Source organism: Crocodylus siamensis, chromosome 3 (genome assembly GCF_052110815.1).
Source record: "Crocodylus siamensis isolate JL-2025a chromosome 3, ASM5211081v1, whole genome shotgun sequence".
NCBI lineage: Eukaryota > Metazoa > Chordata > Crocodylia > Crocodylidae > Crocodylus > Crocodylus siamensis.
Genome location: NC_143397.1, coordinates 81,992,636 through 82,019,602, shown reverse-complemented (window position 1 = coordinate 82,019,602; position 26,967 = coordinate 81,992,636). Strand labels below are relative to the sequence as shown.

Here is a 26,967-nt window from a genome sequence, read left to right as displayed (position 1 = left end):
AATAGGTGCCTGGGAGATGAGAACTATGTCTAGTAGCTGTACTACTAAGTGAATGTAAAATACTTACATTTGGACTTACACAGGATGCAAGGCACTGAGGAGCCAGACTTAGCGTGCACCCCCCCCCCACACACACACAAAAGGACAAGTCAAAGGTCTTGGTTCTGCTACTTTCTATGTGTAATCTTCTGCAACTATGTAAATGCCCATTAGCTTAGTGGAGCATTGCACAAGCTGAGTTCTGCCTGCAAAGTGCTCGTTGTAGGGCTATTGACATGAGGATAAAATCTCCAGCAGCAAAGGAAGCAGGTAATAGAGGAGGGAGGGCAGGAGCTTTCTACTTGATGGTTCACAATTTTTTTTTATTTACCAAAATGTTTTTGGTGCTATTTGAGAATGGTTGGGGGAGGCAGTGAGGAATAAAAGAATGGAGTGGAGAGAAAGGGACGTGGAAGAAGAGAAATGAGGGAAGGAAGGGATGAGGTTGGTCAGCAGAGAGAGCCAGGTTAGATAGCACAATATTATTCCCAATATTTCAGAACCAAGGTTAATTTACAAAGTTAACCAAAGTTAATTCATACATATACTTAGTCTATTCTGCAGAAATGTATGCACAGATTTTTCTAAACATATCTGTGTCTCTTTAACTATTTTAGGTGGCTCTGTATATAAGCCCTGCCTTTTCTGATTTTTAAATAAGCCTTTTTACATAGCATGACCTTCAGCTTCAGAGGCTTGAAGGAGTCCAAGTTCAACTGAATGCTCAAACTATAGAGCTGATGAGGTAATAACATATATAATTAGAGTGAGGAAACATTTGCTGTGATAAACTGTCTAGACATGACTTGTTCTTTGACTCTCCCAAGGTCTTGCCAAAAAGGACCAAGATAACAGTATGTCTATTTATGAAGTCCATTCCACTGTGCCTTTCCTGCAAACCAAGAGCAGCCAAAGATGTTCCTGACACAGGAAATATTTCCCTGGGGCCAAACTCCACCTCTACACAGAGTATGGGTATGTATTTTGCACAGGTGTTTCCTTTGGGTTTCAGGGTAGGTATCTCCAACTCAGGGGTGCCCCAGCACAGCTACCCTGTTCCTTTACTGAAGTTAGGAATAGTAAGTTCAACAGGCATTCTGTCCCTTCCATATGGGACATCAAGATGGATATGTCCCTCTCAGGTATGATCATACTCTTTCTCCTCATCAGGCCGGTCCTTAGCCCTACCCTTTGCATTTTACCACAGTTGGGTCCTCTTTGGTGCTCATTTAGGATGGAAGTATTAAACAGGCTCACAGAAGCCTGTTTCCCTCCTCAGACAAGTGGACCTATGTTGATTCTACTACCTATTTTGTGGTGTGTGGGGAAAAATATTTGGACCTCAGTGAGAGGGCTGTCATGTGGTAGACACTGTCTTAGCTGCTTGCCTGCGTTTAGGAGGCTGTATTTTGCCCAGTTCTGTGGTTACATTGTCTGTCCCTTGGTGCAGAATTTTGCTTGGAAGGTCAGGTCTTTACTTAGAAAACAATTCTCCAGTCTTTTTTTAGCATTTATGACTGCAAACAAAAGCTTGAAAGCATAACCTCAGAGTAAATGAATGCATTGTCATCTTCCTGAATATGCAGCCAGCTTAAAAATACCTCTGATGCTTTGTCCAGCCTAAGAAAAAGGGTAAATTTTAAACAATGTATTAGGCAACATTTGTTAGTTAATAAAATTTTAAGTGCCATTTAGAAGCAAATAGAGATGCAGTTTAACACACGTCAGGTGGTGTTAGCTGGTCATAGGTTGACTGTGGGTGTGTCAACGCAGACATTTACTGCTCAGTATGCAGTTTTTAGGCTGGCGTCTACGTGTGCATCCATTAAAGTGCAGCAATGCTGTGTATGGACTGACTTGGGACTAACTTTAGTCCCAAGTTGATCCACACACACAGTGTTACTGCGCAGTAAGGCATCTACACATGCATCACTGAGCAGTAACTAATTGGGCATAATTTTGATAGTTGCATGATACAGGTATCACACTTATGCCCAAGTTAACGTAAGTCACCATAGTTAGTGTGGAATATGGGCATGTATGTGTAGATATGCACCTGTACTGTGCAGTAATTTTCAGTTACTGCACAGTAATCTAAATTACTATGCAGTAAATGTGCATGTGTAGATGTGCCCAGTGGCAAGTCAAAACATTCTAAGCAAAGGTTAAATCAGGAGTTGAGCAAAACTGGAGATTTTGTAGAGAAACCCTAAGTGCATCGACATCATGGGGTTGCACTGATTTATCCCATAAAATCAGTCTAGTTAAACCAAAACAATTGTTCTGGTATAGAAAAGACCTAATTTATATTTGAGACTAGAAACAGAATAGAAAACATAAGTGGCAGATAAACTCCCTGACATCCTGGCATTCCTCTTAAGGACAAAAATTGCAGGCAAACTATGGGCTGTAGACAGGATGGAAAACTCTACTGAGTGCTTTTCTGGCTGCTTGCCATTCTGCAAATGCTTAATGATATATTTAAAGCAAAACAAAAAATTGTTTTCACATATAGTCCAATTCTATATGTGACCACTAACTAACTAACATGGTCTTTCTTGTCTACTATCTGAATCCCATTGTTTTATAACTAGGAAAGGTCTCTGCTGGTCCACATTCTTATTTCACCAGTAATCTCTTCATTTTCAACTAACAGCAGCATTTAAATCCTTTTTAAACATTAACAGTGGTGCCAGAAAATACAAGTTTAGCACATAAAGGCCCAGCTAAATTAGTACAGAATTTCCGAATAGGTGTGGGCTGTGGTTATTTTATTTCAAATGAATGAATTTTACTGCAGCAATACCCCCATTACTGCAGATTATATCTGTGACTGGGAAATAAATCAGCTTGTCAGTAAATTTGGGTGTCCTGACTTTACATATATTACACAAATATTTAACATGTGTGCTCTTGCTCTCACTTTGCAACTTTTGTTTAAATATTTTTTATACTGGCCTGGCTGTCTAAATTACTCCAAAATGGAATGGGGAAGAAGGTGACGTTATGCTGGAAGTCATTTTTACTCACAGTGACAGCGAGTGCTTGAAGATAAGATCATGAGCCTGACCTTCCCAAATTCTGATGCTTTCTTTGAGACTGATTCCTTGGAATGGCTCATGTAATGAATTGATGTGGTGGCCAATAACAGCAGCGTAACTAGGATGAGTGGGGCACTAGCTCCGAGCACCAATTTAGAGGGGGCATTATAACGGTGACCTCCAAGGAGCAGTAGCCCCATATGCAATGGAAGTATGCCATGGCAGCAGCAACCAAGGGCAGGTAAGACTCTCCAGTGTTGAGCCTCATCTTTTTCCTTCCCCCACTCTTTGGCATCTCTGTTCAGGGTACAAAAATATCTAGTTACATCTCTGATCCATAGCATTGTAAAAGATGGGACAGTTTCTAGCTTCTGGAGGCACTGGCATATGCAACTGAATTGCATATATATAATTATCCATTTTGAGCATATAAAGGGTCCATTAGTACTTGTTTATGTGGGTTCATGTGCTTTTGACAACTTGGTGAGCATTATTCTTAATTGTTGCACCACTCAGATGCATAAAACAAAAGCTGGAAAAGTTTTTTTAGTAGATTTCATTTATAATTGTCTGAAACTGGACACTTAAACTTATAAATCAGAGCTAACCAGGCAGCCTGATTTCCAATGCAATGAGGATCTTTCTTTCCCATGAAGGTTGTCTTTGAAATCCAGACTTATTAATTGTTTTAGAATGATTAACAATTACAATACTAATATGAGCAGTTGTCTCTTAGCACCATGGAAGTGCTCTCCTCATTCTATGTTTATAGGAGTTTCTTGTCATCTTGCTTCCTGTCTCTTATTAAGATAATTTTCATATTCCTGGTATCAGAAAACTGAACACCTTATCCCTAGCCTTTACCTCTTTTCCATCTGTCTGTCTCTCCCTGATCCTGCCCTCTAGTCTAGTTCAGAGCATGGAGCAACATGAGAAGAGCCAATGAGAAGAGGGGTTTTTTTTATCCCAGCTCAGGTTTTGGGAAGTAGAAATACTGTGGAAGCACAAGAAGACTGGCTACATTAGGCCTTACTCTAGAAAAGAGTCCTATGTTTAAATTGCCCACCCTAGAAAATAAAGATCTGACTAGGTTCTTATTAGCTCTGCATCATCACCCTAGGTCCCGCAATTGGGACCATTCTATGAACTGTGTAAGGAGTCTGGGTGCTCTCCTAGAGCTGGGTTATTTTACTTAGCACATTAAGGCCCAGCTAAATTAGTACAGAATTTATGAATAGGTGCAGGCTGTGATTATTTTACTTCATGTGAATGAATTTAAATACCCCTGTTACCACAGATGATATCCATGACAGGGAAAGTAACCAAATAGAAACAGGAAGCAGAATTCATAACTTCACTTTTGTGCAACCTTTTACTGCAGAGCTATTCTCAATGGACTAAAATAAAGCAAAAATGTTGGTTGGCATCATTGCATGTTTACTACAATCAACCATAAAAAGAGTTTACAATCAATGTGTTTATTCCATACAGGGAGCAAAGACAGTATGCAGGTGGCCACTAGCATTAGCTGCCATAGGTTGATGTCATTTACAACCCCCCAAATTACAGTGTTTGGAGATCTAATCTACAGGCATTGCAATGTCTTTTCCTATTACCTACTTTCAATGAAACATTAGACAAAGAGGACAATTCCTCCCTACTACCAATTCTCCCTCCTTTCCCCCACCCCTCCAGCCCTGCAAAAAAAAAAAACAACAGACATGTAACACTAAAGGTTTTGAAATCTGTTATTTTGATGTCCTTAAGTTTAAGCATTTATGGTGACACCTGCATCAACCCCAGCCAGGATTTGAATATTAGAATCAGTTAGCAACTGGGCATTTTGTGATTTTTTTTTAAAAAAAGGCTTAGAATTTCTTGTTGCTCTTTAATTAAGTCAAGACAGTAAATTAGAGGCAAAAAGCTTTCTTAACATTTTCTAGTAGCAGAAAATCCATACTTCACAGCATGATTGACTGCTAGGGATATCCCTGAACAGTCAGTTTCATATTTAATCTTTCAGTGGAATTAAAAATGAAGAATAATTGAAGCAACAATTAGGCAAAACATGCCAATCTCTAATGTTAGCATAGTTTTTCTTTATTCTTAGACAATTATGACAGTCAATAGGTCAGGATATGAAATGCCAAAAACATTCCCAGTTGATCTGTTAATCCTGAGAATGCATAGCAAGGACCACAAAAGAAGTCATAACATTTTAAAGAGCTACGGTAAATCTCTGCAAATACTGCTGCATTTTTACAGTAAAGCAATTGAGTGAAATATAGAATGATCATTTATCTCTATTCTGTAACCCAGTTAACCCTTAGTAGGGCACTTTATTTTATACCCTTCTTCCTAGTACCCAGCCTTTACAATGGTCATTATGAAAGAGACTTATATAGGTTAAGAATTAAGATGACAAGGCATTAACTAAGTTTAGTTTACATCAGATTTGCTCACTAGACGATGAGTAATTGAATCATTCTCTGGTCAAAACATTTACCTGCAGCCCTCTCGTGCAATTGCTTACTGTTAGGCCTATGCGAGTAAGCAAGTATTCAATCCAGCTTCAGATCCGACTGCTTCAGATGTCAGCAATCCAATCTGGACCTCCAGTTCGGTTTGCCACTTCAATCTGGCCAAAGCAGCTCCAAAGCTTCGGAGCCACCTCAGAGATATGGTCACAGGCTATAATGGGGGATCCATAAAATATCTATAACTTTGTTGTTGTGTTTCTGATTTGGGTGAAACTTGCAGGGGTAGTGGCCCCTGTGCAGGCCACAAAGCATGCCAAGTTTCAAGAAGATAGGGTTTGGGGGGAACTGCACCCCAAATTCTTGAAAACAAAACTCATGTCACATCTATGTGTTACACCACAGGGGGGTGAAAACTGCAGGGGTGGTGGCAAGAAGTTCAAGAAGATATAGATTTCATAGATTTCATAGACATTAGGGCTGGAAGGGACCTCAGGAGATCATCGAGTCCAGCCCCCTGCCCAAAGGGCAGGAAGTCAGCTGGGTTCATAGGATCCCAGCAAGATAAGCATCCAATTTACTCTTGAAGGTGTTCAATGTAGGTGCTTGAGCCACCTCCGCTGGCAGACTGTTCCAGACCTTGGGGGCTCGGACAGTAAAGAAATTCTTCCTTATGTCCAGCCTGAAACGGTCTTGCAGGAGTTTGTGACCGTTCGACCTCGTCATCCCTTGGGGCGCTCTGGTGAACAGACGTTCCCCCAGATCCTGGTGGTCACCCCTGATAAACTTATAGGTGGCCATCAGCTCATGCATGCAGGGGTTTGCGGGGAACTGCACCTCAAGCTGCTGACAGGCAAAACTTGTGATGTAGGGAGGTGCTTGGGTGACTGCGTCTGTTTTGGGGCACAGGGGGGTGGAATCTAGCACAGGCCTGGGTGCTGGGGCCTGCCAGGCCACGAAGCCTTCCAGCTGGGTGTGTGTCTCGCTGGGGAAGTCTGTCTTCTGGAACCCTGCACCTCAAGCTGCTAACAGGTAAAACTTGTGATGTGGCTGGGTGACACTGTGAGTGTATTAAGGTATGCCCTTCCTCACGCTGGGGCCTCTGCATAACATGGCAGTTTGCCCCAGTGAGACCACCTCCTCCTCTACAGCCTCACGTCTGGTCCTCCACTTTACGTGACAACAGGTAAAATAACTTTAGCTGGCTCAACACCAGTAGCAGCAGCAGCAGCATCAAAGGTACCCAAACAGCACGGTCATAGAGCCTTTATTTTTATAAAGGAATTGACAGCAAGAAGTAAAGATGTTGTGTTGTGTTAGACACATGATGTTATTCATGGTGTGTGATGGCTTATCTTGTGTTTTTATGTCTATATGTGTATTATGGAAAAAAAAAAAGGAGTACTTAAAAAATGTATCTTTGGAAGCTTTAGGGTTGAAAACCCTTTTGTCAGGCTGAGGAATTACCTGCAGTTGGTCCCAGATGGAAGGAATAGTAAAGAAGCCAGAGGCTGAGCTGGCCCGCAATGCAGGCAAGAAAGCTGCTACCCCCCACCCCAGCCTGCCCCTCCTCACCCCCTGATGCCTCCATTTCCATTTTCACTGACTGGCTTTCTTGCCTGCATTGCGGGCCAGGCCAGCCTCTGGCTTCTTTACTATTCCTTCCATCCAGGACAACCTGCAGGTACTTCCTCAGCCTGACAAAGGGGTTTTCAACCCTAAAGCTGGCATCCCAGGCAGCTAGGCTGAGCTCACTGGGAACCTCACAACTGCACTGCAACCAGCAAGCATCATGCCTGTCAAAGACATGACAGGTCTGGGCGTTCCCCAGCCAGGACTTTGTGCATGTGTGCATTAGCTGGAGGTTACGGCGCCTCCTACCCACCTTTTAACAGGGGATCATTGGTCCTGGCTTTTACAGTGCTGCCGCGCCACCAGCAGTCCCACTAGGCCTCCCTACCCTGGCAGGGTGTAGCTTTAGTGGTCATGCCCAGGACCTGGGGCCTCCTCCTTTCCCATAACCCCAATCCCATACATCCAAGTTAGTCCTGGCAGGGAATGAGCTCAGCAGAGACATATTCTCCCCTGCTGGCTGGTGATGCAGTTAGTGCCCCCTCCAGCTTAGAGTGGGGCATTATTCGGCTTTTAAAAAACTCAAAAAAGGAAATTGGTGCAGATGGAATGAGGAGGGTGGCACTCAGTCCATCTGCAGGTGGAGCTTGGGGAACCCCAGGAGCGGGAGGTTCACCTTTAGGAACACCGACTGATCCACCAAAGCAGGATCCAAGCAGGTGCAGTGTGGTGGGGTGTCACAACATCCCCAGCAATGCTGAACACCCCTTCGCTCGGAACACTGGTTGGTGGACAGGACAGGTGTTGCCGAGCAACCATTGCCAGATCCTGCCACATCTGGCTGCGATTTACCCAGTAGGCCAAGGGGTTGCAGTCCAGTGGCTCCACATCCTCGGTAAGATAGGTAGCCACTGAAGCCTCAGCGCTAACTATGGCCCACACTGGCAGTAGCTGGCATTGAGGAGACTGGCTGGTGCTGGTGCTGGTGCTGGGAGTGCTGGTATGGGAAAGTGGATCCCCCTCTTCCACATCCCCTCACCTCTGCACTTCAGCCTCCCTGACTTTGTTCACCAGCACCTGTGTCCAGTGATTGAGGGTTTTGGGCCTGCCAGTGCACATGTTCCCCTTCACCCTCGGGTTGCACATGCCCACCATCATATGGACCACAAGGGATCCAGCCATCTCCTGATGCCCTCCTTCAGCCACCCCAATAGTGCCTGCATGTCTGCTGACAGTGGCCTGCCCCAGCCAGGAACATTGATCCCCTGGAACTTCTCCATTTGGTTCTCCAGTTCCCTCACTAGGGGGATCACCTGGCTGAGGAGGGCATCGCCAGTGCTAAGGGTCTCAGTGGCCTCGAGGAAGGGCTTGAGGACCACCCACCAAAATCTGGGAGATGGTAACCCACTTGGCTCTGTTCAGGGAATTGCTGATCCCAATCTCCCCAAGCAAGGTTATCTCATGGATGGCCTTCTGTTGCTCCACCAACTTTTTGAGCATCAGGTATGTGGAGTTTCACCAAGTCTCCACATCCTGCATGATTTTGTGCTGTGAGATGCGCAGCTCTGCCTGTTTCTCCTGCAGCATCTTGCCCCTCTTGATGCTGTGGTGGAAATAACCTGCCAACTTCCTGCGTTTTGAAATCAGCTGGCTTGTAGCAGTAGTGGTGGCGGAGCCATCGCTGGCAGCCCTGTCCCCCTCCAAGGCATCCCTCACTATTAGGTGCAGCCTGCGTGCCACACAGTGGATACCAACAAAATTGGCATCACAGACAGCCTTCACCGTATTAGCCCTGTTGTCGGTGACCATGAACCCACAAATGAGCTTGGCCTGCCCCATGAGCCACCCCTGCACCATGCGGTTCATTGTCCCCATGATCTCCATTGCATGTGGGACTCATCCAGCACCTCGGCTTACAGTAGAGCCCACCGATGGCCTGACTCATCGCACCAGTGGCCTGTGAGGGAGAGGTAGGCATGATTGCCACCCTGGCTGCTCCAGATGTCAGAAGTGAAGTGCAAAGCTACCTGTGGCCCTGCCTTGTGCAGCTCCTCCCTCAAGTACTCCCTGTATGCCTCATGCAGGGAGGGCACCACCATCCTGCTAAAGGTGGTGCATGTGGGCACTTCATAAAACGGGGCCAGAAGTGCTACGTGCCACCTGAACCCTGGCCACTCAACTAGGGAGAAGGGCTGGCTATCCAGAGCAAGCATTTCCCCAGTGCCCTGGGTGATCTCGCTCACCTTGGGAACACGTCCCCTTTTCAGTCCACCTTTCCCCCACTGGTTCAGGGTGGCCTGCCTCTGCTTTGGGGGGAAGGGAGCTTTGGAGCAAGCAAGGGACTTCCCTTTTAGTACACTCGCACTGGTGCCAGGCTGAGCAGGAAGAAGGGGAAGGGGGTGCTGCCTCCTCAGATGCAGCAGCATCACCATGGTAGAAAGGTGTCTTACATCCTTGCCACAGCACATGTGCTTTCGGCAGTGCTGGCAGATGGCAAACCTGGGATCATCTGCCAGCTCAAAATGCTCCCACACTACATTACTCCCCTGCTTCTGGGTTGAGGGTGAGTATCCTGCCTTATCCCACTCCTCAGCAGGCTGAGGCTCAATAGCAGGAGGAGCTGCCTCAGTTGAGCTACTTGCCTCCACAACCTCAGCCTCCTCTGAGGTGCTGCTTTCTGGAGGAGACCTGGGTCTAGGGGAAATTTGAGGGGTGTGGAGCACAAACTCTGATTTTCCCCTCAGTCCCCAGAATTGCTTGAGCCAGCGCACTCAGCATCCCTGGTTCCAGCTCTAGCTCCTCCTCTGGCAGTGGGAGGCTCACACTGAGAGATGAAATTGGGGTGGAGGAGACAGTGATTCCACTGCTGGTTGGTGCCTACTTCTGGACTGAGTGGAGGTGGTGCAGGTGCAGGGATGTCAGGTGCAGACACTGCTCCCACCTCCTTGCTTCCACTGGCAGCACTGATGTCATGGTTGCTTGGGAAGAGAATTTGTCTGTGTTGGGGGGGGGGGGGGGGCGGCAGCTTGCAGCTCTCCACCTACCCCCTCTACTTCCCCTGCCAGAAGACCTGGCACCTGCCTTTTCAGCATGCTTCATATTGATCTTTCCTGTGCTGCAAAATGTCTGTGTGTCTGTGTGTCAATCCTTTTGTATTGTGTGTTTTATTCCCTCTGATGCATGCGTGCACTAGCTTCTTCTTTGATTGTTTGCTTCAGTGTTAAGAGTTATGTAAAAATTGTGTACTGTCTGTCTGTCTTCTCCTATGAATATCTGATTTTTCTTCATATTGTGTGTGTGTGCATGCATGCGATCTGTGTGCCTCCCTGCACAGTGATGGATCACACTGGCAGGGAAAACACAGCTTTCTTTTTTTAAAGTTTCCAAAAAAAAGAACAACTATAAATTCAAAGAAATGAATTGAATAGTAATAGTAACTGAATAGCTAAACTAAGATGAGCTAAATCCTACCCAATCCTTTCTAACAAGAAAAAGGAGCAGGCAAGTTCAACTACTGAGTAAAGAAAGCAAGCTGAAATGCTTGAGTCTGAGGGTTCCTTTCTCTCACAGTTCCTGAGAGGGAACAAGCTAGGAAAAGGCACAGCAGGCCTCCAAACAGAGGCTTTTATGCTGTTTCTAGGTCCCTCCCCCCAGGCACTGTCATTGGAAAGGCAGCCAGAGAGAAATCCTACTCACTGGATACCTACACATGTCAGTCTTCCCTCCCCCCCACTCCCCCTCCATCCCCCGCTCCTCCTCTGCCTTCTAACTTGCAGTTTCAGCATCCAAAGCATTTCTGAAGCACTTCAGAAGCTCCAAACTGCTTCAGACAGCTTAACTGAGCCCGCACTTTGCTCTGGGCATGCTGCTTCGGACGCTGAAGTGTCCAAAGTGGCCCCAGATCCAAAGCGCGATCTGAAGCCTCACACAGCCCTGCTTACGGTGCCAGTTTGACATTGTTCCATGCCCTCTTGCCAAGACCCAACTCCATTCCTACCACAGTTGGTCAGAGAGAATAAACCTTGCAATAAGTAAGAAGTAGTTCCTTTCTGTAGTAAAGCAAGACAAATGGAAACTAAGTAAGCTATTAATTTTACCTCTTTGAATTATAACTGGCATTCAGAGATTCCTCATAACATTTGTGTTTAACAAAGACATAGACAGGAACAAGCAAAAGACCAATTTATTTTAGTTGTGACAAAATCTGTTAAAGTCCACTCTCTCTCAGGTAAGCTTTCAAAACTAGAGTTTTATTAACAAAATCCCAATTTTTTTCTTTTATTGTCATTAGAAATTATGAAGATACTGATACATCATAGTAAACCTTCTCATTATCCTCCCTTCAGTCGCTCAGAATATTTGGTGATTCTAAAAACCTGATAATCTGAACATAGAGAATATGGCTCTCTTCCCTGGAGAGATTTTAGTCTATGGCCCTGTGCAACAGGGAATCCCTACTGCTGTTACTAGGACAGCTTCATTAGGTAAGGAACCAGGGGTCAGGCAGCTGGTGAAGCAATTAACACCTGGCCCTAGGGGAGGAGGGACTGGAAGGAGGCTGGAGAATCCAGTCCTTGAGTGAACACAGCAGGGTGGTTCTTGCTTGCAGCAGGGAGAGGAGCCTGAGAAAAAAGAGCTGCTGGAGGTAGATGCAAGCCCACAAGCTGTCTTGGGGAGCTGCAGGTGAGCAGGCTCCAGTGAAAGGTAGGGCCTGTGGGCACTGGTGTCAATGTCGCGGTGGATATAGTCTTTCTGGACTTTAGGAAGGTGTTTGACACGGTCTCTCACCACATTTGCATTAAAAAATTAGGACACTGTGGTGTCGATGCCTACACAGTCAGATGGGTCACTAACTGGCTGGAGGGCCACACCCAGAGAGTGGTGGCGGATGGGTCATTTTCGACCTGGAGGGATGCGGGCAGTGGGGTTCCGCAGGGCTCAGTCCTCAGGCCTGCATTGTTCAACATCTTCATCAGTGACTTGAACGAGGGGGTAAAAAGCACCCTGTTCAAATTTGCTGATGACACTAAGATGGGAGAAATGGGCACGCTAGAAGAAAGGCATAGGCTGCAATCGGATCTAGACAGGCTACAGGGTTGGGCGGAAGAGAACAGGATGGGTTTCAACACTGACAAGTGCAGGGTACTGTACCTGGGGAGGAAGAACCAGCAGCAGACGTACACGCTGGGGAACTCCCTTCTTGTCAGTGCAGAGGCAGAGCAGGATCTAGGAGTCATTATTGAGGTCAATATGAACATGGGCCGACAGTGTGGGGATGTGGTCAGGAAGGCCAACCGCACCTTGTCATGCGTCCACAGATGCATCTCAAACAGGTTCAAGGAGGTGATACTCCCCCTCTATGTGGCACTGGTCAGGCTGCAGCTGGAGTACTGCATCCAGTTCTGGGCGCCCCACTTCAGGAGGGATGTGTACAGCATCAAGAGGGTCCAGAGGAGGGCCACTCGCATGATCAGGGGGCAGCAGGGCAGGTGCTACGAGGAGAGGCTAAGGGACCTGAACCTGTTCAGCCTCCACAAGAGAAGGCTGAGGGGGGATCTAGTGGCCTGTTACAAACTAGTCAGAGGGGACCAGAGAGTCCCTGTTCCCCCGAGCACTACCAGGAGTGACTAGGAATAACGGTCACAAGTTGGCAGAGGGTAGATTCAGGCTGGATATCAGGAGGCGACACTTCACAGTCAGGGCGGCTAGGATCTGGAACAAACTTCCAAGAGAAGTGGTGCTGGCTTCTGCCCTGGGGGTCTTTAAAAGGAGGCTGGATGAACACCTGGCTGAGGTCATTTGACCCCAGCCCTCTTTCCTGTCACGGCAGGGGGTTGGACTTGATGATCTGCTCAGGTCCCTTCCGACCCTATCAACTATGAAACTATGAAACACTTTACCCAAAGTGAGGGAGACTAACTGTTCTGGAACAGTTGTTTTTCCATTCTGGACTTGTTACCAGAGGACCTGATATGGCTACAGGGGCAGAGGAGAACATGGGCAGGGGCACCTGAGTGTGGTTCCTTGCAATAGATACTAGATGTCAGCCCCAAGGCAGAGGGGAAGGTAGAGCCCCAGGAAAGGAGGGCTGCTATCAGGGCAAGGCCAATTCCCAGAGGCTGAGATTTTGAACAGTGACAAGGCAAAGGGTACCATCAGAGAGAAGAAGGGCTGAAGCTGCAATAGCTGAAACCCAGACAAGTGCTCAGAAGCCTATGTGAATACCCCCTTAAAGGGGAAGTACCAGGACCCATGAGGTTACATACAGACTCAGGAACCACCTCTTCCTAACAACCAGCAGAGCAACACCAAAGTTGGAGCAGCCAAGAGACTACAGGTGAGGGTGGATCAGAAAAGGACCAGCAAGTGGGGTCAACCAAAAGGGAAAATAGGTAGGTGCCAGGGTCTCCACTAGGGCAGTGTGAAGCTTTGGTCCCTATTCAATTTGGCAGCGATTTGGCCCAATTCAGTGACTAAATCTCCGAATCTGAATCAAATCAGAGGACCCTTTAATCTCTCCAAATTGAATTGGAACCCTCTGCATTGATTCAGAGAGATTTGGAAAGATTCGGTGATTTGGACATGGACATAGACACAGCTTGAAATGTTTTTTCTGCATACCTCTAGGTACCAGGGGGCTCATGAATGCTGCGACACTGGGGCACATGGAGTGCCCCACAGAAGCACGAGGGGCTCCCCAGCACACTCAGCAGCAGACCCAGAAGTGGACCAGAAGCACTTAGGATCCACTTCTGGGTCCACCGGAGAGTGCGCGGGGGGATCTCCTGTGCCCCCCTGGCTCAGTGACTAGTGTCTCCTGGGTCTAGGGTGGGGCACAGGGGGCCCCCCCACGCACTCTCCAGTGGACCCAGAAGTGGGCCTGGGGTCCACCCTCCGTGGCTGATCGCTGAGCTGGGGAAGCGTGTGGGGGCCCCCCAGTGCATTCCCTGACGGACCCAGAAGTGGACCAGAAGTACTTCTGGTCCACTTCTGGGTTCGCTGCTGAGGATGTGGGGGGCCCCCACCCTGCGCTCCTGTCAGACACACCACCCACCCCAGCATCGCAGCGTTCACGAGCTGCAGTAGTACCTCGAGGTATGTAGAAAAAACGTTTAAAGCTGTGTTTATGTCCGAATCGTTGATCCTCCAAATCAGCATCAAATCTTCAGATTCTGATTTGGCTGAATCGAATTGGGGACAGTGATCCAAATCAACAAATCAAATCACTGTCCCCAATTTGGGCCGAATCCGAATCGAATAGGGCCTATGCTCCCTTGGGTCCTACACCCTGATCCTGCTATCTTATCCATGTAGCTTTTACACCCATGTGGAATCTCACTGAAGTCAACAAAGCTATGTATGGGTACAGAAGTCCAGTTCTTTGAAGCAGATTGCAGGTTTGGGCTTTATATGAAAAAAGGACACAACAAGTGAGAGGGAGAGATGAGTAATAGAGTAGGGAGAGACTAGAAGGAATGGCATTCAGAAGTACAAAAATAAGGTCTAGTAATCAAATGTGTAACGAACAAGGATGTCAAAATAATTAGGCCAAATGCATCCTTCACAAAGCATGAACAAGAGCTGGGTGAGGACAAGACAAAAAGAGTGGCTACTTTGCATGATATAGAGGGATCCTGGTTTTCTCTGCTAAAAATAAATCCCCATTTTTTTGGATATAAAAAAGTAATCCAAAACACATTTTTCTGTGATTTAAATGAAATGTCACCATCAATAATAATAAGAATAATAGGCTTATTCCATCTGTCTAAAGCACTCTGATTGGTTGTCTCGGCAGCCAATCACAATGCTTACTGAAACAACCAATCAGAGTACTCCAGGGAGACAGAATAAGCATGTTGTTATTATTATAGAAGATCCTGAGGCATTTCAAACAGATATGCAGGCAAGTCGGAGCAAGAATGATGTACTAGGGCCCTCTGCCATGGAGCGGGTAGGCACTGCCAAAGCAGGGGAAAAAAAAGCGGTGAGGGGCCCAATCCTTCCCCACCCACCCTGGAGCCAGTCTACCTTTCCCACAGCTGAGTGGTGAGCTGGCAGTGGGCCCTGAGGTGAAGAGGGGCCCTGGTGCCTTCCTCTGTGGTGGTAGTGCACCCTGGGACCGCCCAAGCAGGATGCCAGTGGGTGGGTGCTGCTGGGGGGGGGGTCCCACCTCCATGGAGGGAAGCACCAGGGTCCCCCACAGCTTGGGCTGCCTGACCAGCCAGCAGCTCACTCCCTGACTGTGGGAGATGCAGGCAGGTTCTGGGAGAGAAGAAAAAAAAGAAAAAAGATCAGGACCCTCGCCACTTTTATTTTTCCTCAGTGGAGCTTGCCCACGCAAGCTGCTGCTGGTAGCACAGCCCTGAGCTGGAGGGAAGGGGAAGAGGGGCCCAGTGCTTCCCTCCACAATAAAAGTATCCTCTGAGGCTGCCTGGGTGGGGTGCCATCTGCACGGGTCCAGCCCCAGCTCCTAAGTAGCACCTGCCAGATCCAATGGGGAAGCTTGGCTTTGATAGCCTTCTAGCTCCTGGTACACTGTCCGTGCCACCTTCCTACTGCCTGGGATCAGGCTGGCTGCCCCCAGAAGGTGGCAGGAGGATGGCTGGGTGTGCTAGCAGCTGGAGAAGGCAGTAGAGATCGTGTGAGGGGCACTTGCTTCCCTGAGCATGCCTGAGCTTCCAGCACCCCAGAGACTATCTCCACCGTCTTTTCTGGATAGCGCCCTTGTACATGTGAGGAATATCATTGTAATTTGTTATGTAGCAAACTAAAATACATGGGATGTGTTTTAGTTTGCTATGTAAGAAGTCATTTAAATCAAAATACACCACTGAAAGTGTAGGCTGTTACGCAATGAAATTGTTAAAAAGGGCAATTAAACCACCAAAAGGGGAAGTTTCCTCACATGGACAAGGGCCCTTAGTCACATTTACAAGGGCTCTCTTATTCTAGGACTATAAATAAGTCACAAGGTCAGACTTTTATGTATTTATATTCCTATGCCTGTGTTTACACATGGACAGCTTTATGTAGCCTTTTTGAGGGTGAGAAGTTTTAATTCCATTAAAGTATTTGGTCAAAGGATAACTAAAAATCCTGCACTTAAATAAACACTTTTGCAATAAAAATGTTATCACAAATCTTTTGTGGGTTTCACCTAGTATATATCTAGTGGTGTTTCATTTTAATCATGAATTACTTTTTTATATCTGAAAAATAGGGAATTTTTTATCAGAGAACCAGGATCCCCAATGATATGCCTTTTTCAAGGCCAGATTATGAATCCTTTATTCTCATTTATGAGCAGTTACTTGCAGGAGTAATCCAAATAACTTCAATGCAAAAAACTGCTCACTAGTGGGATTAAGGGGCTCATGGACTGTCCCCACATGATTCTGGCATGTTAGAGGTGGCAGATAGAGGGCAGATGAGAACTGGAAAGCAGATAGTTTATATACCATGCTCTCTGGAGAAGAATTTAAAGTCCACCATGGCATACTGTTGTAGAGATTAATGTGATGCAGACCTGCATTACATTCCTCATTATAGTATTATTTCTATATTGAATATTCTATATTCTATATATATTACATAGAGAGGACAGGGATGAACAACCACAGTATGGGGAGCTGCTAGACATGTTGGGGGGTATATCTAGAAAGAAAATGCTTTGTAGGTCTAGTTTAGAAGCCATAACATGAAACACTCTTGTGCTTTTGGGCACTCCCCAGACTACATACAGCCTCATCATTTTGTTTTGCATGAAGCCATCATCTCAATGTATATAAAAGGAAGATGCAAGATAAACACATCCAGCCTTTTTGTCTAACAATATATCTTTTTTCATGAGTTCTTCCCATGAAAGTAAAGATTGAGCCCATAAAGATGGGGTTTTGATGTCAGAAATGATGAGCAATTAGAAAGGAGACAGACATCTTTTGTTTACAAAGAAACACCTTGGTACTCATCAGTGATGATGGGAAAGGAACTACACAGAGAAATGTGTCAGACTAATGGGGTTTTGGTGAAATAAAGTTTTGAAGTTTGTCTGAGTGTGACAACTATTTTTTACCCCTTGTTCTTGATCTTACAAAGGCTTTGCTTAAAATACACATCAGGAATGTCATATTTTAATGAAGGAATTGTTCCATACACATCTACAATGCTTGTGTTAGAGAATTCTAATGTACATACAAGATAACGAGCAGGGGAAAATAATGAACTCTCAATGTGTCCTTGTTTATGGAAAAAAATAACAGATGAAAATAAGTGTACACATTACAGCAGGAAGGCACCAGCAAACACTTTGGCTTTGAAATTATTATGACAAGCATTGATTCTGTGTATATCTCTGTGGTATTGGGGGTTTTGGATGACTGGAGATTGAACTTGTGCTTATATTCTTGGGGTGACACAGTGGTATTTTTCAACTGAAAACTTAAATTCAGGGCAAATTCAGCCTGGAAGTAGGCAGATCTGTGGAGTTATAAATTGGTATTGTACCTGATTATACTAGGACTGAATTTGATCCACATCCTTGAAGTAAGTGATAATATCTTGGTAGGATTCAACTCTGAACCTTAGCCAAGCACTAATAGAGTTTAAATATTACTCCTTTTGCCTGCCTGTAGTCTTTATTATAATAGAACTATTTTATGACTAAACACATTTCATCTTAATCCCTTGTCTTGAAGACAAAGAACTAGCTCAGACTTTAATGTGGGCTGTACATGAGCTGAATTATATAGTAAGGTAAATTTGTGTTCTTTTGCTGTCAGACAATAGCAGTTAACTGTAAGGAAAATGTTTCAAGAAAAGTTTAAGTTACATAATTATTCAAAATACTTTAAGCTTTTCTAACCATTGAAAAAAATTCCTTGGGGCATGTAACAATTTCATAAACACAGAAAAATCCTAGGTAAAAATTCCAAACTTTTGCTGCAGTTTCAAAACTGTATACTTTACAGTGGAGTATGTGAAATGTGTGGCATCCCTAAACAGGTTGTAAAATGTGAGCATTTTATACTTTATACTTGTATATAAATCCCATCTGTCTATATCCTGATATTCTAAATATCAGTTGCAACTGGAGGATACACTGGGTTTTTTTTTAAGTTCTAACTAGTTTACTCAAATTGATCAGACATGTATTAAAGCTGATGTCTACGCTTACCTTTATTCAGAGAATTGCCTAGTGATAATGGTTCTGTAAGTCTACAACCTTCTCTTCCCTCAGATTTCTTCTAAAGATCCACCTCTTCCATGATGTCTATAAGAAATCAGACAACTAATGATGCTCAAGAGGTAGCTGAGAATAGTCAGCATATTATTTTAATAATAAATGTATAGCATGATGATATCTTACTATGCTCTTCATGTTAATTGTGTTTTAGATGGCAAGCTCTTTAGACTCATAGACCACATCCCCATGAGCAGGAGTGTGCGGTTGCCATGGGGGGCGGGGAGGGGGAAGCAGCAGCACACATTTGTGCCACTGTTTTTTGCCCAGTACATGCTCCTGCTTGTGGTGTTAGCACAGGGAAAAATGCTCCGGGTCAGGCAGGGGAAGCTAGGCCCAGCCTTACCTGAGGCTCCCGCAGCAGCAATCTGGGCATGAACAATGCATGCCCCTGGAAGCTGGGGGGCCATGGCAGTGGCAGGAGGGCAGCGGTGGCGGCAGTAAGTGGGAGCTCCCGCAGATGCCACCAGCGTTGTTGGTGACGGAGGGGGAGGGGTTGGCGAGTGCTGATCAGGGTCAGCAACCACCCACAGATGTCACCAGCAGCAGTGGCAGCAGCCAGTGGGGATCGCTGACCTCCCACAGACTCCACCAGCAGTGTCGGCTGTGGGGGGGATGGTGAGCAGAGGCGCCTTTTTGTAGGGGGTGCACAGCCACACTCAGGGGGTGCACATGCACCCCCTATGCATCACCCTTGAATCTGGGCACACTGAGCCTGGCTGGCAGCTGCAGAGTGGTTCTAGCCAGCCAGGCTCCAGTTTTAGGCAGTGCACACTGCTACCATGTGGACCACCCCACTTTTTTCTGGCATGGGTTTTTTTGATGCCAAGATGTCCCAGTGCCAAAAAAACCCTGCCACGCTGCAAATTAACAATGTGGCAAATATCTGCATGTGCAGTTTGTGGCACTGCAGCACTGTAAGCTGCACACGTACACTTGTCTGGATGTGCCCATAGTGTCTTTGCACTGTTTGTATGGATAGTAACAAAATGAGGTCCGGATCATGAACCTTTGCATGTTATAAATATATAATTAGTTGGATCATTCAAAAATAAATTAGTGCTTTGCTAAGACAGCTATTGCTCTTTACCAGCAGCTAACATGACAGTAAAACGGGGTCTGTATTTGTGAGTGTATTTTCTATATTCAGCATTTGCCATAGCTTCATCTAAACTGAGATTAAGATGTCATATTAGCACTAGAATAGTATAGCAAGTGTTACATGTATTGTTTCTTGTCCATTCTAGATTTTCAAAACAAGTTACTTAGCGTGTTACATATCGTGTGGTAGATTGGACTCCTATTGCACCTCTTCTTTTAATTTTAAGCACTATTGTAATAGCAGATTGGGGCTTTAAATCTGTTAGATCTGTAATTTTATAAGGTTTATATATTCAATTACATCTGCTTGAACTGTTTTTTTAAAAGTGGCCATTATGCATGTCTATATGTAAGCATCAGTTTTAGGTATAAAAGAAAGAAAGTTCACTTTTAAAAGAGAGGATGGGAGACTTAAGATGTTTTTTTAAATGTGTTCTGGGTGTGGGTGGCTGGGGGTACGTTAATTACAGCAGCTCCAAGACCTGCTCTAATTAAAACACTGCAGCATCTAGTGTATCAACATCAAAATGGTAGGGGTGCTTTAACTAAAGCTTGTCAAACCAGCTTTATTTAAAAACACTCCTGTTGCCATTTTGAAGCACAGGGACACTGATACACAAGATATGGAGGCTGGCTACAGCGTACTAATTAGCATGCTCCAAAAGACTTGATTAAGCAAGTCTGCTCTAACGTGCTGTAATTACAGTGCATTGGAGCAGCCTCCTGGCACATCTACAGGCATCCTTATTTATCAGGTTTTAGGATGTAAGAGTGAAAGCGAAAGGCAAGGTCAACAAGCTTATGATTGGTAAATGAGACTGGAAACCTCAGTGACTTGCACTGTCATCTTCAATCAATTAAATAAACTGCTTGCATTATTTGACTCTGAATATTTTTTGTTACAAAAAGTCTTCCCTTTACCTTTTATTGGCTTCTCTCTGATCCTGGATCAGTTCAATTTAATACATTTCAAAATTGTTTGATAACTCTGAAAGGTTCAAATCAAAATGTTTGTCATTTCTTTTATTTGCAAGTGGAATTGTGTCATTTTAACATTTGTTATGGCTGACTGCACCACGCAGGGAAAAGCGTTGTAAATTTTGATACAGTGCAGCTGCACAAACCATTATGAAAGTGTCAGTTTTTAATTGGATGGTTGTGTGCTTTTGTCTCTAAATCTGTATTTTATCCATGACTGTTTAATATAAAACAGAAACAGTCTGGGGAGCAGGGAACAGACCTCAGGACTCCTCCCTCCCAGATATGTGCCCTGAGAAGTACAAAGGTACAACCCTAAGTTTCTTGAAACTTTTAAATAAAGTACAGTACTTGAGGCATTTATAAACATGCTCCAGGAGTAGGGAGGAGGTGCTTTAATTAGAGCAGCTCTCAGAGCATCCCATGTATCAGCACCCCAATGCTGAAAAGTGGTGGTGGGGTTGCTTTAAGTAAAGCTCATTGAACAAGCTTTAGTTAAAGCATCCCCGCCACCATTTTTCAGCATGGGGACATTGATGCACAAGATGCTGGAGTGTGTTGGAGCACGGTAATTACTATGCTTCAGCAGACTCAATTAATCAAGTCTGCTCCAATGAACTGTAATTAGCGTACATTGGAGCAGCCTCACTGCTCTTGTATAGGCCCATAAGTAGCAAATGCACTGTTGCCCAGGATTAGGCAATAGCTGAGTGAGCTTTTAAAGGCTGTATTATTGGACTCAGGCACCTAAATTCTAAGTTCTACTTGATACACCTAAGTTCTTTATTTCGTCTGGCCCAAAGCTCCTAAATAACCTAATGAAGGACTTTTCAAGATTCACTGTCCTGAGAGATCTGACTATTCATAGAGATAGCACATTTAGCAAAGAAGTTCCCAACTGCCAAATGACAGACAATTTTCTGAAATTGTTTTTGCCACATCTGCAAAACTGAATGCATACATCTTTTGCTTGTGGTTGTTTGATGAACTCTTTCTAGTGAAACAAAAAGCCATTTAAGTGGCATACCTTTGACCAGGGGTGGGCAAAGTACGACCCACGGGCCGGATCCAGCCTGCAAAGTCATTCTATTCGGCCCTCAGGGCCCCTAAGAAAATGTAGACAATTAATATTTCTCTGCCCTTGGTTCCTGTCAAAAATGCAGGAACCAAGGGCAGTAGGACCCAGGAGAAGGCCAGCGGGGCCCACCTGGTCCCGCCCCCCAGCTGGAAGCCCCAGACAGGGTTTCTGGGCTGGGAGCACCCCTGGCGCGGGAAGCTCAGGTAAGTGGGTGGGGGGACTCTAGGCAAGGAAGGAACATGGTGGGGGGAAGCGGACCGTCCCTGTCCCACACCCAGTGCTCCATGCTGCAGCTGCTTGTAGCCCATGTGGGGCTGCCTGTGCCCACTCTGGACAGCCCCATGTGGGTTGCAGGCGCCTGCCACATGGGGCACCGGGCGTGGGAGGGGCCGCTTCTCCCCCATGCTCAGCTTTTCCCTGGGCTCCTTCCCTGCACACAGAAAAGTGGCCCCTCGCCTGTCCCATGGCTGGCGCTCCCTGCTGCAGGTGCTTGCGGCCCACGTGGGGCTGTCCGGAGCAGGCACAGGCAGCCTCATGCGGGCTGCAAGCAGCTGCAGTGCGGGGTGCCAGGCATGGGGCAGGCAAGGGGCTGCTTTCTCCGTCCCCTGCACTCAGCACCACCTTGTAACCCAGCCCTGCTGCCAGGCTGGCAGTGGGGCAGGTTACAAGCTGGTGCTGAGCGCAGGAAAAAGCAGCCCCGCACCCGCCCCAAGGCCTGTGCCCTGTGCTGCAGCCACCTGCAGCCCACATGAGGCTGCCTGTGCCTGCTCCAAACATCCCCACATGGGTTGCGAGCACCTGTAGCATGGGGTGCTGGCCATGGGGCCACTTTTCCCCACGCTCAGCACCAGCTTCTTCCCTGCCAGCAAGCAAGGGGTTGGAGCTGTGCACTGCCCCCCACCTGTACCACTGGGCTGGGGAGCACTGGGAGTTGGTGGGTGGGGAGCCAGTGGGAGCACAGGGCCCACACTGGTGTCTTTGGGCCAGTGCTGGTGGGGTCCAGAGCAGGGTGGCAGGAATGCGGGGTCCCAGCCAGCAGGGGCTCTATGGAGCCAGGCCAGCTCCCCCCTCTCCTTGCTGGTGCAGCCCAACCCAGCTCCACAGATCATTGCCAGCCTGCGCCCTGCTCTTGGCCTCACCAGTGCTGGCCCTGGGACATTGGTCCCAAGATGGTGACCAGGGGGTGGGGCACCTGTCAAGGGGCGGGGCTACCCATGTGGCCCTCGACAGCCTGCCAAAACTGGGTAAGCAGCCCTCCGCCCAAAATAATTGCCTGCCCCTGCCTTTGACATTCTCAAAATTCACCTTCAGATATTCCCAACCAGCTTAAAGCTAAAGCAGCTTCTTGGATCCAGCTGCATCCTTTGTTTCCCTTTCAGACATAATCTCAACAACCCAGTAAAGGCCAGTGGAAGTATTTCTGTATTCTGCCTAATTTACCCAAATTGTCTATGCATACACTTGAACATGAATCTTGCCTCATACAAAGAGCTTTTGGCCTACTTTGTTTTCTAAATCATTAAAAAGGGTGTTGTGGAAACCAAAGAAATCTCACTCAAACCTTTAAAATGTGCTTATTAAATGCCATTTACTCTCTAATTCCCCTTTCTTGGTAAGGTTATTGAAAACCCAAGTTTTAGCCTGTCAAAATTTAAAATATAGCACTCTCATATTTCAGACCTGAATGTGGTACCTAAATAGCTTCAAGGAATGTTGCTTGTGGGTCAGGACATTGTGGGAATACTTTCATCTAGGCAACAAGAATACTTTAATCTAGGCAACAAGTAACAAATGAGCTTTGCTGATACCATTACATTATTCTGCAACCTTCAAAACTATTGATCTTATGATACTGACAACTAATATGCAAGTTATTATGGAGTAAACGGGACAACAGTATTTGTGATCCACTTGTTCCTGTCTAGGAGTCTGGATGAGCACATGTTCTTGGTCAAAACCTTTAAATAGACAAGTTATCACTGTCATGTATTTAAACATGATTGATAGTCTCTTCTTAAGGAAAGCTTAGGTTTGGGAGTAGCAGAGGTGTTGTGAATTACAAATGAGATTTTGAGCAGATTGTATTGTACCTCCTGGCACCATGCCTTGCTCATGCCAATGCTCTAAACGACTCTCATTAACACCAAGCTCACCCACACCATCTCTAGCAAAAAAACACAAGAGCTGTAAACTGAATAGAATACATGCAGGACAGCATTCTTTCCCTTTTTAGATGTGCTGTTTCCAAAGATAAATAACTTTCTAGATTGTTACAGTCACATAGTATGTAATTTAGAGAAATCTTTAAAGCCAACATAAAATGTGTATGGAACAAAGGATGCTGAAATTATAAAAAGAGCTGCTAGTAAAGATTTTAGCAAGATTCACTTCATAATAAATCATGCAAACAATGAATTACAACTTATACCAGCCAAAATGAACTACTTGGGTTAGACTTAATATAATGCTGTTATTCTTAAAGTCTGTTTGTTAATGATGTTCCCATTATTTTCTTTCTTTCAGATGCACGTGATTAAATATTCTGCGTAAATACTGGAGATGGAGAATACTGCTATTTCATACGGCTGACAGAACTCCTTGACTACAGGACAGGACTGATGGATAGATAAATATTAGGAAACAAATGGTTCTGCTTAATTGATGTTCTTCTTATAAATGTAATATATATTCCATGTCTTCAGAGCATTCCTAGAAATATATAAGTGCACTTGGTTGAAGTATTATCTCTATGGAGATATTTAATACATAATAAAGTCTGAGAACATGTCCACACAGTACAATGAATATTAGGAAACTCTGGACTTTGTTGCAAATTTAAGAAAAAGTTCTTTCAACTCTTACAAATCCTAACTTAGGAGTTAGTTTGTTAAATAATGAATTCAGAGTCCCCACATGCTATATGTTTTGCACCTGTCCGTATCTTTTCAGAAAGCACCCTTTAATTGGCAGTGGGACTTTTACTAGTGAGCAGCAAATAATCTGAGTCCTTTTTAGGAAAACATCTTTGATTTTTATGGCTCCACATTAGGGAATTCCTGTTTTTTGAAACCTCTGGCTCGTATTATACAGGACATCAGACTAGAAAATAATCTGTGACTACCAGATATGTATTAAATCAAACTCAAGTAATGCTCCTTAATTCTTTTATTCCCCACCCCCTTTGTAAATTAACATAGGTGTTCTTACTCTTTTACTTCCACTTTAGTGCTCATTATAATGAGCAGCTTTAATGTACATTTCTGAGAATTGTGAGGACTTATGGCAAAATCCTTATAAAGTTGGTTCAAATTGGAACTTTAATTTCAAAGGAGATCTACTTTATTCTGGTAAGAATTGTATATACATTTTACCATTGATAATCATAGTGAGGAAGGAAGTGTTTTTAGGTCACCCATCACCATACTATCTTAGCACCTTTCAGGTACTGATAAATAAAAATACCATATTTACTGGAATATAAGCTGAGAATGTGTTGCCCATTCAACATGGGAGGAAAAACTTCTCATTTTAGAATCAAGTATGTGTCAGGCAAGCAGCTGCTGCAGGTCCAGATGGGGCCATGTCGCAGTTAGGGGGTGCACAGGAGAAAGTGGGGAAAGGGGGCTGTGGCATGGGGGGAGCATTAGGGAAAGGGCAGCAGTGGGGTTGCAGGGAAGAGATTCACAGAGTGAGGGGGACATGGGGAAAGGGACACGGAATGAGAGGAACTCAGTATATGGGGAAAGCATGTGTGCTTCAGGGAGAACACACGGAAGGAGCACATGGTGCATGGGAAGCATAGGGGAAGGGACACAGAGGATGGGGGAAGTGGAGTGCAGAGCAAGTGGGGCACAGGGATGGGGTACACAGCACATGGGGAGTGCAGGGGAAAGTATATGCAGTGCTGGATGGAGCAGAGGGAAGGGATGTGTGGAGAAAGAGGAGTGCCGTGGGGAAAGGAACACCCAGGGGAAATGGAGCATGGGGCAAGAGGAGCACAGGGAAGGGGAATGTGGTGCAGGAAGGACACAGGGAAAAGGATGCATACAACTGAGAGCTCAAGGAAGAGATGCATGGAGCAGCAGGGGAGCAGCTGCAGTTTCAGATCCCAACTAGAGCTGGAAGCTGAAGCCAGAGCATCACTACTGCCTGACCTGGCTAGGTGCTTTATGCCCCCAATGGAGAGAGCTGCAAAATGCAAGGAGGACAAGTGATAGGAGAAGGCAGGCACTGGAGGAGGGATGGGCAGCAGCGGGGGTAGGCATGAGTGGGGGCTAGTGTCAAGTTTCGGGGGACAAAGGACATGGGACAAGCTGTCTGCCCCTCAGCCACTGCTTCCCCTGCCACTACTTTCCATGTGGCAGTGGTGGGAGGGATGAATTTAAGAGGACCCTCCAATAGCTAGAATCTAGAGACGGAAAATTAAAACAAATTTATAATTTTCTATGTCTACAATCTAATAATTGGAGGGTTGTCTTAAATTTGGGGTCATCTTAGATTTGAGTTAATATGGAAACAATTTTTTTCTTCCCCTGCCCTATTCCTAGCCTATAGGACTAAATACCCTGATCAGTTTATAGTTATGTAGTTTTGTGTAGGTATATGAAAAAATTATTGAGGATAAACCAAGTCAAAAAATAGGTTTTGCGTTTAGTTCTAAATGCAGTGAAGTTAGTAATCACTTATCTTTTGTTAACATGAATCTGGTCCAGCTTCTGTGGAGGTTAGGACTCCTGAGAACCTGGGTTCTAGTTCAAGCAATAACTTTGCTGTCAGGTGCTGATGAAGTAAGCACTGCAAATACTCATAGACAGTGCTAATAAGAAGTAAAGTTGTAGAGCTTCATGTAACCCACTTTGATTTTTTTTACTGTCTCATCAGCTCTCCAAATGGTTTCTTGTAGATATTCAATAAGATGGAGAAGAGAACCAAGCCTCTGGCACTCTACAAATGGAGATCTGAGGAATGGAAGAATATTTATCCTTAATGACTTTCTGTGTGGTCTGAGAAAAATGACTTGACTGTGTTCAGGGATTTCACTCGAGCTCTGCAGCTTTCTGGAAGTCAGACAGAAATAACTGGTCTCGTTTTTGACAAATAATTCTTGATCAGGTTGCTTATCAAATAGCTGAGTGGTAATTTAAGGGATCTGTAACATTGAATAGAGATTAATTTAGTACTGATCAGTCTGTGCTCTTCAGATTTGATGATATCTTCCTTGCAAATGTGTGAAACTGGCAATTGTAGCATTACAAGGCTTTCTACCCACAACCACCTTCTCTTAATTATGTAGCTTAAACTCAACTGATCTCTAGATCCCCTTATTTGCTTATTCAGTCCTGACCTGCAATACCTTATGTATTCCTGGCCCTTTCCTGTGTGCTGTTATTACCATTTCCTGGTGATAGAAAACCTGATATCATTAATACTCATAGATCTACA

At 45.3% G+C, this 26,967-nt stretch overlaps 1 long non-coding RNA gene across 1 annotated transcript; it reads left to right on the top strand.

Annotated features, from left to right (window-relative positions):
* Window positions 1–939: 939 nt before the first annotated feature.
* LOC149868457 (uncharacterized) lies at window positions 940–26,967 on the top strand. The gene is made up of 3 exons (XR_016440991.1): window positions 940–1,014; window positions 24,049–24,203; window positions 26,429–26,967. It is a non-coding gene; the product is annotated as an uncharacterized LOC149868457 (long non-coding RNA).